Genomic DNA, 8,328 nt, shown 5'->3' with positions numbered 1-8,328 from the left:
GAGTGTCAAACATAATGACCAAATTACCCCAGTCACTTTTAAGGTCAGGTCAGATGTCAAATCACCAGAGCCCATCAAAGGCCAAATCCGGATAAAATTTAGGTCCAGTTTCGACAATTTTTGAAGAACTGGCGCATAACTCGGAAACGAATAGAGCTAGAGCGCCCCAGAAAAGCTAATTTGATAGCACTGTTACTGCTCTTTCTGGATAATCCGCTCAGATTGGACCTAAGATCAACGGTTTAGCCTCCAGGGGAAACTGCCATAATATATAATTTTTTACGGGAACGGATTTTCTGCGATAACTTTTGAATCAAACCTTGTGCGATCTTACTTTTACCGGCATCTTGTTCCTCTCGCGAAGACGCTTCGAATGAGTTATAATTTGATCTTAAAAAGTGGACTTACAACTTTGACATTTGGTCAAGTCATGACCTAACCGGAAAAGGTCGTGTTGCATATCAGTCGATCTGTATCGTAAAGCTGAACACATCTAAGGTGTTTCTATTGCTCTAGAATGCCTCCAGCAGAAGTTATTAGCGAATTGCTGCAAACTATTGCATATCTTTCGTGACCTGAGATGATCTCAGGGACATAAGGAGGGGTCACGGGTGCTATTTTCCGGTTCACTGTGTGCTGTTTAGGTTGTAACTCGGTATTGTTAAGAGTGACGTTTCTTATAAATTTAGCACGAATGTTTGAAAGGGCGGATTGACGTGAGCTGGACCTACGCTAAGCAGAGCTTGTTGCGTAGAGCCCGACCCCTACCGTCCGATCGCGTAATTCCGGGTGACAGGAGAATTTAGTTTAACGTTTAACGATGCCAATGTTTTACGTGCCCTTCGAAGCCGGACACGGCCTGTCCCACTCCTGACTTTGAATGGCTGCGGCTGCTCCCACCAACCTCAGACCATCCCCGTCAGGAGTCTCAAATATCGAGCGCCGGAGCGACTCAAACCCGGGCTCTCACTACCGGGAGTCCACTGCTTTACCAACTGAGCTACCGGACAGGAGGTTTGCCCAAAAAGGTGCCTTTCAATTTTCTCTTATTGACTTATAGTGGAGAGGTCGCAAAAATGACCTAGCCCTAGGTCATCGATATAAAAATCATGTGACTAACATTTTGTACATAGGTACTGTTACCCTTATTAACTGCTGAAAGTTTCAAAGCGATCCGTCACTCGGTGTAGCTATGGCAGGCATTGGAACTGTTTTTAGGTTATGTCACTTGTCGTACAGCTTAGTGACTTCGTGACCTTGAGAGACCTTGGTCTGACATTTTCAGAACATATGCAAAAAATAGGTATAAAATGGCGGCTAGGCGCGTCGCCGTTTTTTTACGCGGAACGCTCCACAGCAATGAGGCTCCCAACAAATGACAAAACTGTGGATTGCTTAGGTAATTTCGAATACAGGGTGGTGGGCGTCTTACCCGACTGGGCATCTTGCCCCGTGTTAACCCACAGTGCCATGGCCATTGGCCACACTGCATATGCTTATGCATGCATTCAGTTCAGGGGGTTCAATCTAATATCAGCATATCGACCCAAAATATCAGCAGCCAGTGATCAGCTCCTTCCTTCGGAATGGCCGTCACGGAAAGAAGCCCTGCTTTTCGTCCATATAGGCATCGACGCCGTATTAGATTTGCTCATCGCTACATGCTTTGGGAGGGGCAAAAAGATAGTCTTGCCCATACGATTTGGCTTTGGGGAGGGCAAATGCCCATTTTGCCCTCCCCTGGATCCGCCACTGCAATCATTGCAAGTTTATCCTCTTTTTTGTCAGCTCTCAGGAGTGAGCCATGTGGCCAAAACTGTGTGGCGCCAAAGTGGCCATCAAAAAGGTCAAAGGGTTAGAAAGTTGGTAAACAGACTTTTCAGGATGGATTACCAGCTGTCTAAGAGTGTTCTTTCGGGGTACATAACTCAAGGTGACTTAACCCGCGCCCTGATGGGGTCTGCCGAGCAACGCGGTCTGATGGGGGGCCATTTTGGCCCCCCCCCCCCTAAGATCTCGAGAACCACGCAATATAGCGACAAGCGGTAAACGGCGTTGGATAGCCCCAACGAGGAACTACCTTGTGACCCAATTTCATTGACCTCGGTCAAACCGATGACGTCACAGGTCAGGTCAAAGGTCGAATTTTCACCGTTTACAGGCATTTCAAGAAATGCGTTGTAAAATCGAGTAAAATGCATTTCATTGAAAATCATCGATGGGGAAATGTTATTCAAACACACATTTTGCTATTTGAGGTCACTGATACCAGGTCAGGTCACAGAGGTCAGGTCACTGGGGGGTCACAATATGAAAGTGTCGTGTGATACATGTTTTATGGTCCATTTTACATGACAAATGCGATATTGTGGGTCAGGCAGACTTTTGGGCCAGCTTAGGTCACGTTTTGGTCACGGTCAGGTCAAGGTCAGGTCAAGGTCAGGTCAAATTAGGTCAAATTTCAAAGTTGATATTTTTGCATAAACTGGGTATCGATTCGATGCAGCTCGTCACGGGGAGTTCAATGGTGGTCTCCGTTTTGCGCTACGAGGTCTACAATTGCTAAAAATTGAGTTCAAAAATTTGACGTCATCAATTTTTAACAGTTTTTTCGCTATAACTTGGCCAAAAAAAGAGGTATCGATCTAAAATTTAGTATGTATATCGAAGAGCGCAAGGACTATCACATATATTCCGGTTTTTTCGAAATTCGAAAAAAATTGGAAATTTTTTGAGTTTTTCTAAAAAAAATCAATTTTTTTGATTTTAGGGGTCAAAATCCCAAAATTTCGAAAATCCGAGATACCAATTTTGTAGCGCCGTCTTTTTTCTACACAACCACATAAAGAACTTTAAAATTGCTTGTTAACTGTAGAATTGGTGAGCGTTTCAAGATGTCATGTTTTTTGCTCATTTTTACTCGAACATGACCTCAGTTTGACCTCAATAACTCCTGACCTGAGGTGACCTGTGACTTGAAATTTTGTGTGAAGGTGTCAAATTGATGCCCGGTAAGGTACCCAAAATTTGGCGGCGCTTCGCGCCGCAGTTTTCTCGCTATTTAAGAAAAACTACAGGGGGGGCCAAAATGGCCCCCCATCAGGGCGCGGGTTAAGCTTTGCTTACCGGAGGGCTCAAAACAGTCAAAAACGTCTTAAAATGGCCAAACATGAGTTTCGTTATGCCTGAGGCTAAAAAACTAAAGGGCTGAGGACATCAACCAGGTCATCTGGACTAACTAGTCCACGTTCGAGATGAAACACCCGTCCAAACCCAAAAACAACCCCATAAGGGCGAAGGAGGAGGCCTCCGTTTCGTCCCGTTATGTTCCTATGCGAAAGGCCACGGTCACGGTATTGTGGGGTTATAGGCGTCCAGACGCTGACCAGGTTGCGAATGGTGTCCCAGAAACAGCTTTGGGAAGCATAATGCTTTTCCAAGAAGATCTAGGAGGAGTTTCAACCCCCAAGCTTAACTCGAACCGCGAGTATGAACACATTTATAGAGTAGAAAATGGCATCCGAGAGGTCGTAGGCCCATCTTCAGGCAAGACAGTGCATCAGTGCACAGGTCAAGCAAAGCTTAAAAACGGTGCAAGGAGACTGTGACAGGCGTTTGTGGCAAGACCACTTGCCAGGCACCTCATCGGATCAAAATTTCATAAAAATTTGTTGGTTATGCTGAAAATTAGGCTCGTCGAAGCGTAGCGCTGTTCCAGCCTCGAGGAGCTCACGACGCATGTCAAGTCAGTCTGGATTAACTTTAAGCCTGCTATGCAGCCAAACATGCCGGTTGGCATGCCGCAGTATATGTTCATGTGTTTGCCTATTAAATGGGGAGCACATTGAGGGGTCACAAATATATCAAGACGCAATGTGCTCTGTTTCACATGCAAATATAATGTGAGAACGAACTTATGAGACACCCTGTACAAGGCGACCACACGACTGATGACATCTCTATAGTGCCGTATCCTGGTGATGGCTGATCCGTCCTGTCAGTCGCACTCGGCCAGGAAATGGGTCCGATAATTGCCGCTGGCTGGCTGCAGCACGCCACCCGACCGTCGAGCGGCGCCATTACCGGAGACACGGTTATCCGGTCACGAAGCCGCATGCTCCGCGACAATTTGGCGAGCCGGCCGCTGCCGAAAAGGTTCTCGGCGGCCGCCGCTGCCGTGACGGCGTCATCGGCCACCGATGGCGTGCCCGCAGATATGAGCCGCTGCCGGGGCGCCGGGACTCGGCGGGACGAGGAGTCGGCGCGGCGGCACGCGACCGACGCACTGCTGAGAACGGCGACCGTGGGGTAGGCGTCACTCGTCGGAGAGGTCACTCAGACTGTCCGTCTGTCTGTCTGACCGTGTCTGCCTGTCAGCACTCTGTCCCCGCCTCCGTCTCTCTCTCTCTCTCTCTCTCCTCTCTCTCTCTCTCTCTCTCTCTCTCTCTCTCTCTCTCTCTCTCTCTTTCTCTCTCTCTCCCTCTCTCTCTCCCTCTCTCTCTGTTTTTCTCTCTCTATCTGTATTATATCATTCGGCCACTTCGCTGTCAACGCCACCATTATCTAAATGTGCATGCTTTCGCATCGGCGCTACGACGCGCGTGTCGCCTTAATTACCCACTGCACAGTGTCATCTCACACGGTGCGTCAGCCGTCAGCCGTCAGCCGTCAGCCGAAGGAGTTGCGGCTGCTTAAGGCTGACGCACCGCGTGTCCGTAAACAATTAGTTAAAAAAATTGAACAGTTATAGGTACGAGACACGAGTCGACCCAGGCTTTGCATTGTTCAGAGAGATTGGTGCTCGTAGGTAGCCCAGCATCTGCGATGCTGGGCTCCGCATCGCGGGACCGCAGGTTGTTTGAGCAAGCACCTCTGTGAACGCAGCAAAAACGCCCGCTGCCAAACGAGAGAACGAGCATTGCACGTGCAGACCGGAGTGGGTGTGCTACAAACTGACGTGCACGGCACCGGTCTATAGCGGTGTGCAAAATTTGAGTGCAATCGGCCCGGCCGTTTTCGAGATCTTGAAGCGGCACCCTTCACGTGCGCACGTGCAAGTTTGGTCCCAATTGTGTTGTGCACGGCACCCTTGTTGCCGGTTTCTAGCGGTGTACCGAATTTGAGCTAAATCGGCCCTGCCATTTTCAAGATCTGGAAGCGACCCCTACACGGCCGCACGTGCAGTTGCACCCCAACCGTGGCACATGAATACACATACTAGCTGACTTGTGCACAGCACCCTACTAACCGGTCTCTAAAGGTGTGCCGAATTTGAATTCAATCGGCCCAGTCCCACCTGAGATCTGGTAGCGTCACCCTGCACGTGCGCACGTGCAACCTGGGGCCCAGCTGACCTGTGCAAGGCACCCTACTGCACGGTCTCTAGCGGTGTGCCAAATCTGAGCACAATCGGCCCGGCCGTTCTCGAGATCTGGAAGCGTCACCCTGCACGTGCGCACGTGCAGCTGCACCCCAACCGTAGCACATGGAAACGCATGGTTCGGTGTGTGCCTACAACCTTGTTAAGTTTCAGCGCAATCAGCCCAGCACTTACCGTGTTATTGTCATAACAACAAAAGTGACACCTCTCCGTTTTACACGTGTCACGTGCAGTAGGGGTCACCCGCATGCATCGTCCATAGTAAAAAACTTGTAAGAAGGGTATAAGCTACCCCACACATAAAACCGCAAGTGTATCGGTCCAGTGGCTGCGGAGATATAAGTCGTACAAAAACGTACCCACGGCGGCCGGACGCTATTTAGCAGTAAATTCATGTCGCATCCTTCTATGAGAGGTATCCCCGTCACCTGTTCGTATACTGTCGGAGCAAAGGCCATAGGTCTGAGCTCAAATCTCGGTAATGTCGTGCTTTTTTACTAAATTTCTCAAAGACGGCACAACATGCAATAACGTTCTATGTAACATTGGAAAGAGCATCAAAAGTTATATATCCTATCAACTTTTTACTTAAATATATCTTTAACGTACAAAGTTATTAAGCAGCAAAGACGCTCCCATTGACTTTACATGTTAAAATTTTTCATTTTTAAACGAGCTTAAAAAGAACAAACGAATTCTGACAGCTTAACGAAGCATAACAACAAGTTCTATGGTCTTTTCTCAACAAGTCCTGAAAGTTTAAACAAAATCGTATCATATAATTTTGTACAATGAGCGAATGAAAAGGTCTCTGCAAAATCGCCAATTGACTTAACATGGGGAGCAAAAAAACTTCAACTTCAAACTCGTGCAACTCAAATTAACGAATTCTGACGGGTATACGACGCACACGGGCGTGTACCTGAATGTGTGGGCCATAAAATGGTGGGCAGCAAACCATACCTTGATCCGCGATTTTTTCCGCTATTCCCGATCGCGCAAAAAGTGTCCAAAACCCCGTTGACTTAACATGGGGAAAATGGAATCGCACGTGCCACGCGCAAAAGAATTCTGAGCGAGTAGCGACTGGTGCCATCAGGTAGATCGCCTGCGGGAGCCCATACCCTGAAATTTTTACGAAGATTGAGCGATTTGTTTAGGCCCCTGTCAAGTTGTACTGATTCGCGGCCAGACTTGCAAAACATAGCCCGGAGAAGGACCGCTCCGGTTGTTTTTCAATAGAAAAACACAATTCTAACGAATAGTGTTTGTCTTTTCAAACAACCTGCGGTTATAGCCCAGCATCTGCGATGCTGGGCTCCGCATCGCGGGACCGCAGGTTGTTTGAGCAAGCACCTCTGTGAACGCAGCAAAAACGCCCGCTGCCAAACGAGAGAACGAGCATTGCACGTGCAGACCGGAGTGGGTGTGCTACAAACTGACGTGCACGGCACCGGTCTATAGCGGTGTGCAAAATTTGAGTGCAATCGGCCCGGCCGTTTTCGAGATCTTGAAGCGGCACCCTTCACGTGCGCACGTGCAAGTTTGGTCCCAATTGTGTTGTGCACGGCACCCTTGTTGCCGGTTTCTAGCGGTGTACCGAATTTGAGCTAAATCGGCCCTGCCATTTTCAAGATCTGGAAGCGACCCCTACACGGCCGCACGTGCAGTTGCACCCCAACCGTGGCACATGAATACACATACTAGCTGACTTGTGCACAGCACCCTACTAACCGGTCTCTAAAGGTGTGCCGAATTTGAATTCAATCGGCCCAGTCCCACCTGAGATCTGGTAGCGTCACCCTGCACGTGCGCACGTGCAACCTGGGGCCCAGCTGACCTGTGCAAGGCACCCTACTGCACGGTCTCTAGCGGTGTGCCAAATCTGAGCACAATCGGCCCGGCCGTTCTCGAGATCTGGAAGCGTCACCCTGCACGTGCGCACGTGCAGCTGCACCCCAACCGTAGCACATGGAAACGCATGGTTCGGTGTGTGCCTACAACCTTGTTAAGTTTCAGCGCAATCAGCCCAGCACTTACCGTGTTATTGTCATAACAACAAAAGTGACACCTCTCCGTTTTACACGTGTCACGTGCAGTAGGGGTCACCCGCATGCATCGTCCATAGTAAAAAACTTGTAAGAAGGGTATAAGCTACCCCACACATAAAACCGCAAGTGTATCGGTCCAGTGGCTGCGGAGATATAAGTCGTACAAAAACGTACCCACGGCGGCCGGACGCTATTTAGCAGTAAATTCATGTCGCATCCTTCTATGAGAGGTATCCCCGTCACCTGTTCGTATACTGTCGGAGCAAAGGCCATAGGTCTGAGCTCAAATCTCGGTAATGTCGTGCTTTTTTACTAAATTTCTCAAAGACGGCACAACATGCAATAACGTTCTATGTAACATTGGAAAGAGCATCAAAAGTTATATATCCTATCAACTTTTTACTTAAATATATCTTTAACGTACAAAGTTATTAAGCAGCAAAGACGCTCCCATTGACTTTACATGTTAAAATTTTTCATTTTTAAACGAGCTTAAAAAGAACAAACGAATTCTGACAGCTTAACGAAGCATAACAACAAGTTCTATGGTCTTTTCTCAACAAGTCCTGAAAGTTTAAACAAAATCGTATCATATAATTTTGTACAATGAGCGAATGAAAAGGTCTCTGCAAAATCGCCAATTGACTTAACATGGGGAGCAAAAAAACTTCAACTTCAAACTCGTGCAACTCAAATTAACGAATTCTGACGGGTATACGACGCACACGGGCGTGTACCTGAATGTGTGGGCCATAAAATGGTGGGCAGCAAACCATACCTTGATCCGCGATTTTTTCCGCTATTCCCGATCGCGCAAAAAGTGTCCAAAACCCCGTTGACTTAACATGGGGAAAATGGAATCGCACGTGCCACGCGCAAAAGAATTCTGAGCGAGTA

Source organism: Amphibalanus amphitrite, unplaced genomic scaffold (genome assembly GCF_019059575.1).
Source record: "Amphibalanus amphitrite isolate SeventyFive unplaced genomic scaffold, NRLGWU_Aamphi_draft 001065F_arrow, whole genome shotgun sequence".
Taxonomy (NCBI): Eukaryota; Metazoa; Arthropoda; class Thecostraca; order Balanomorpha; family Balanidae; genus Amphibalanus; species Amphibalanus amphitrite.
Note: the sequence above shows the minus strand (reverse complement) of the source record.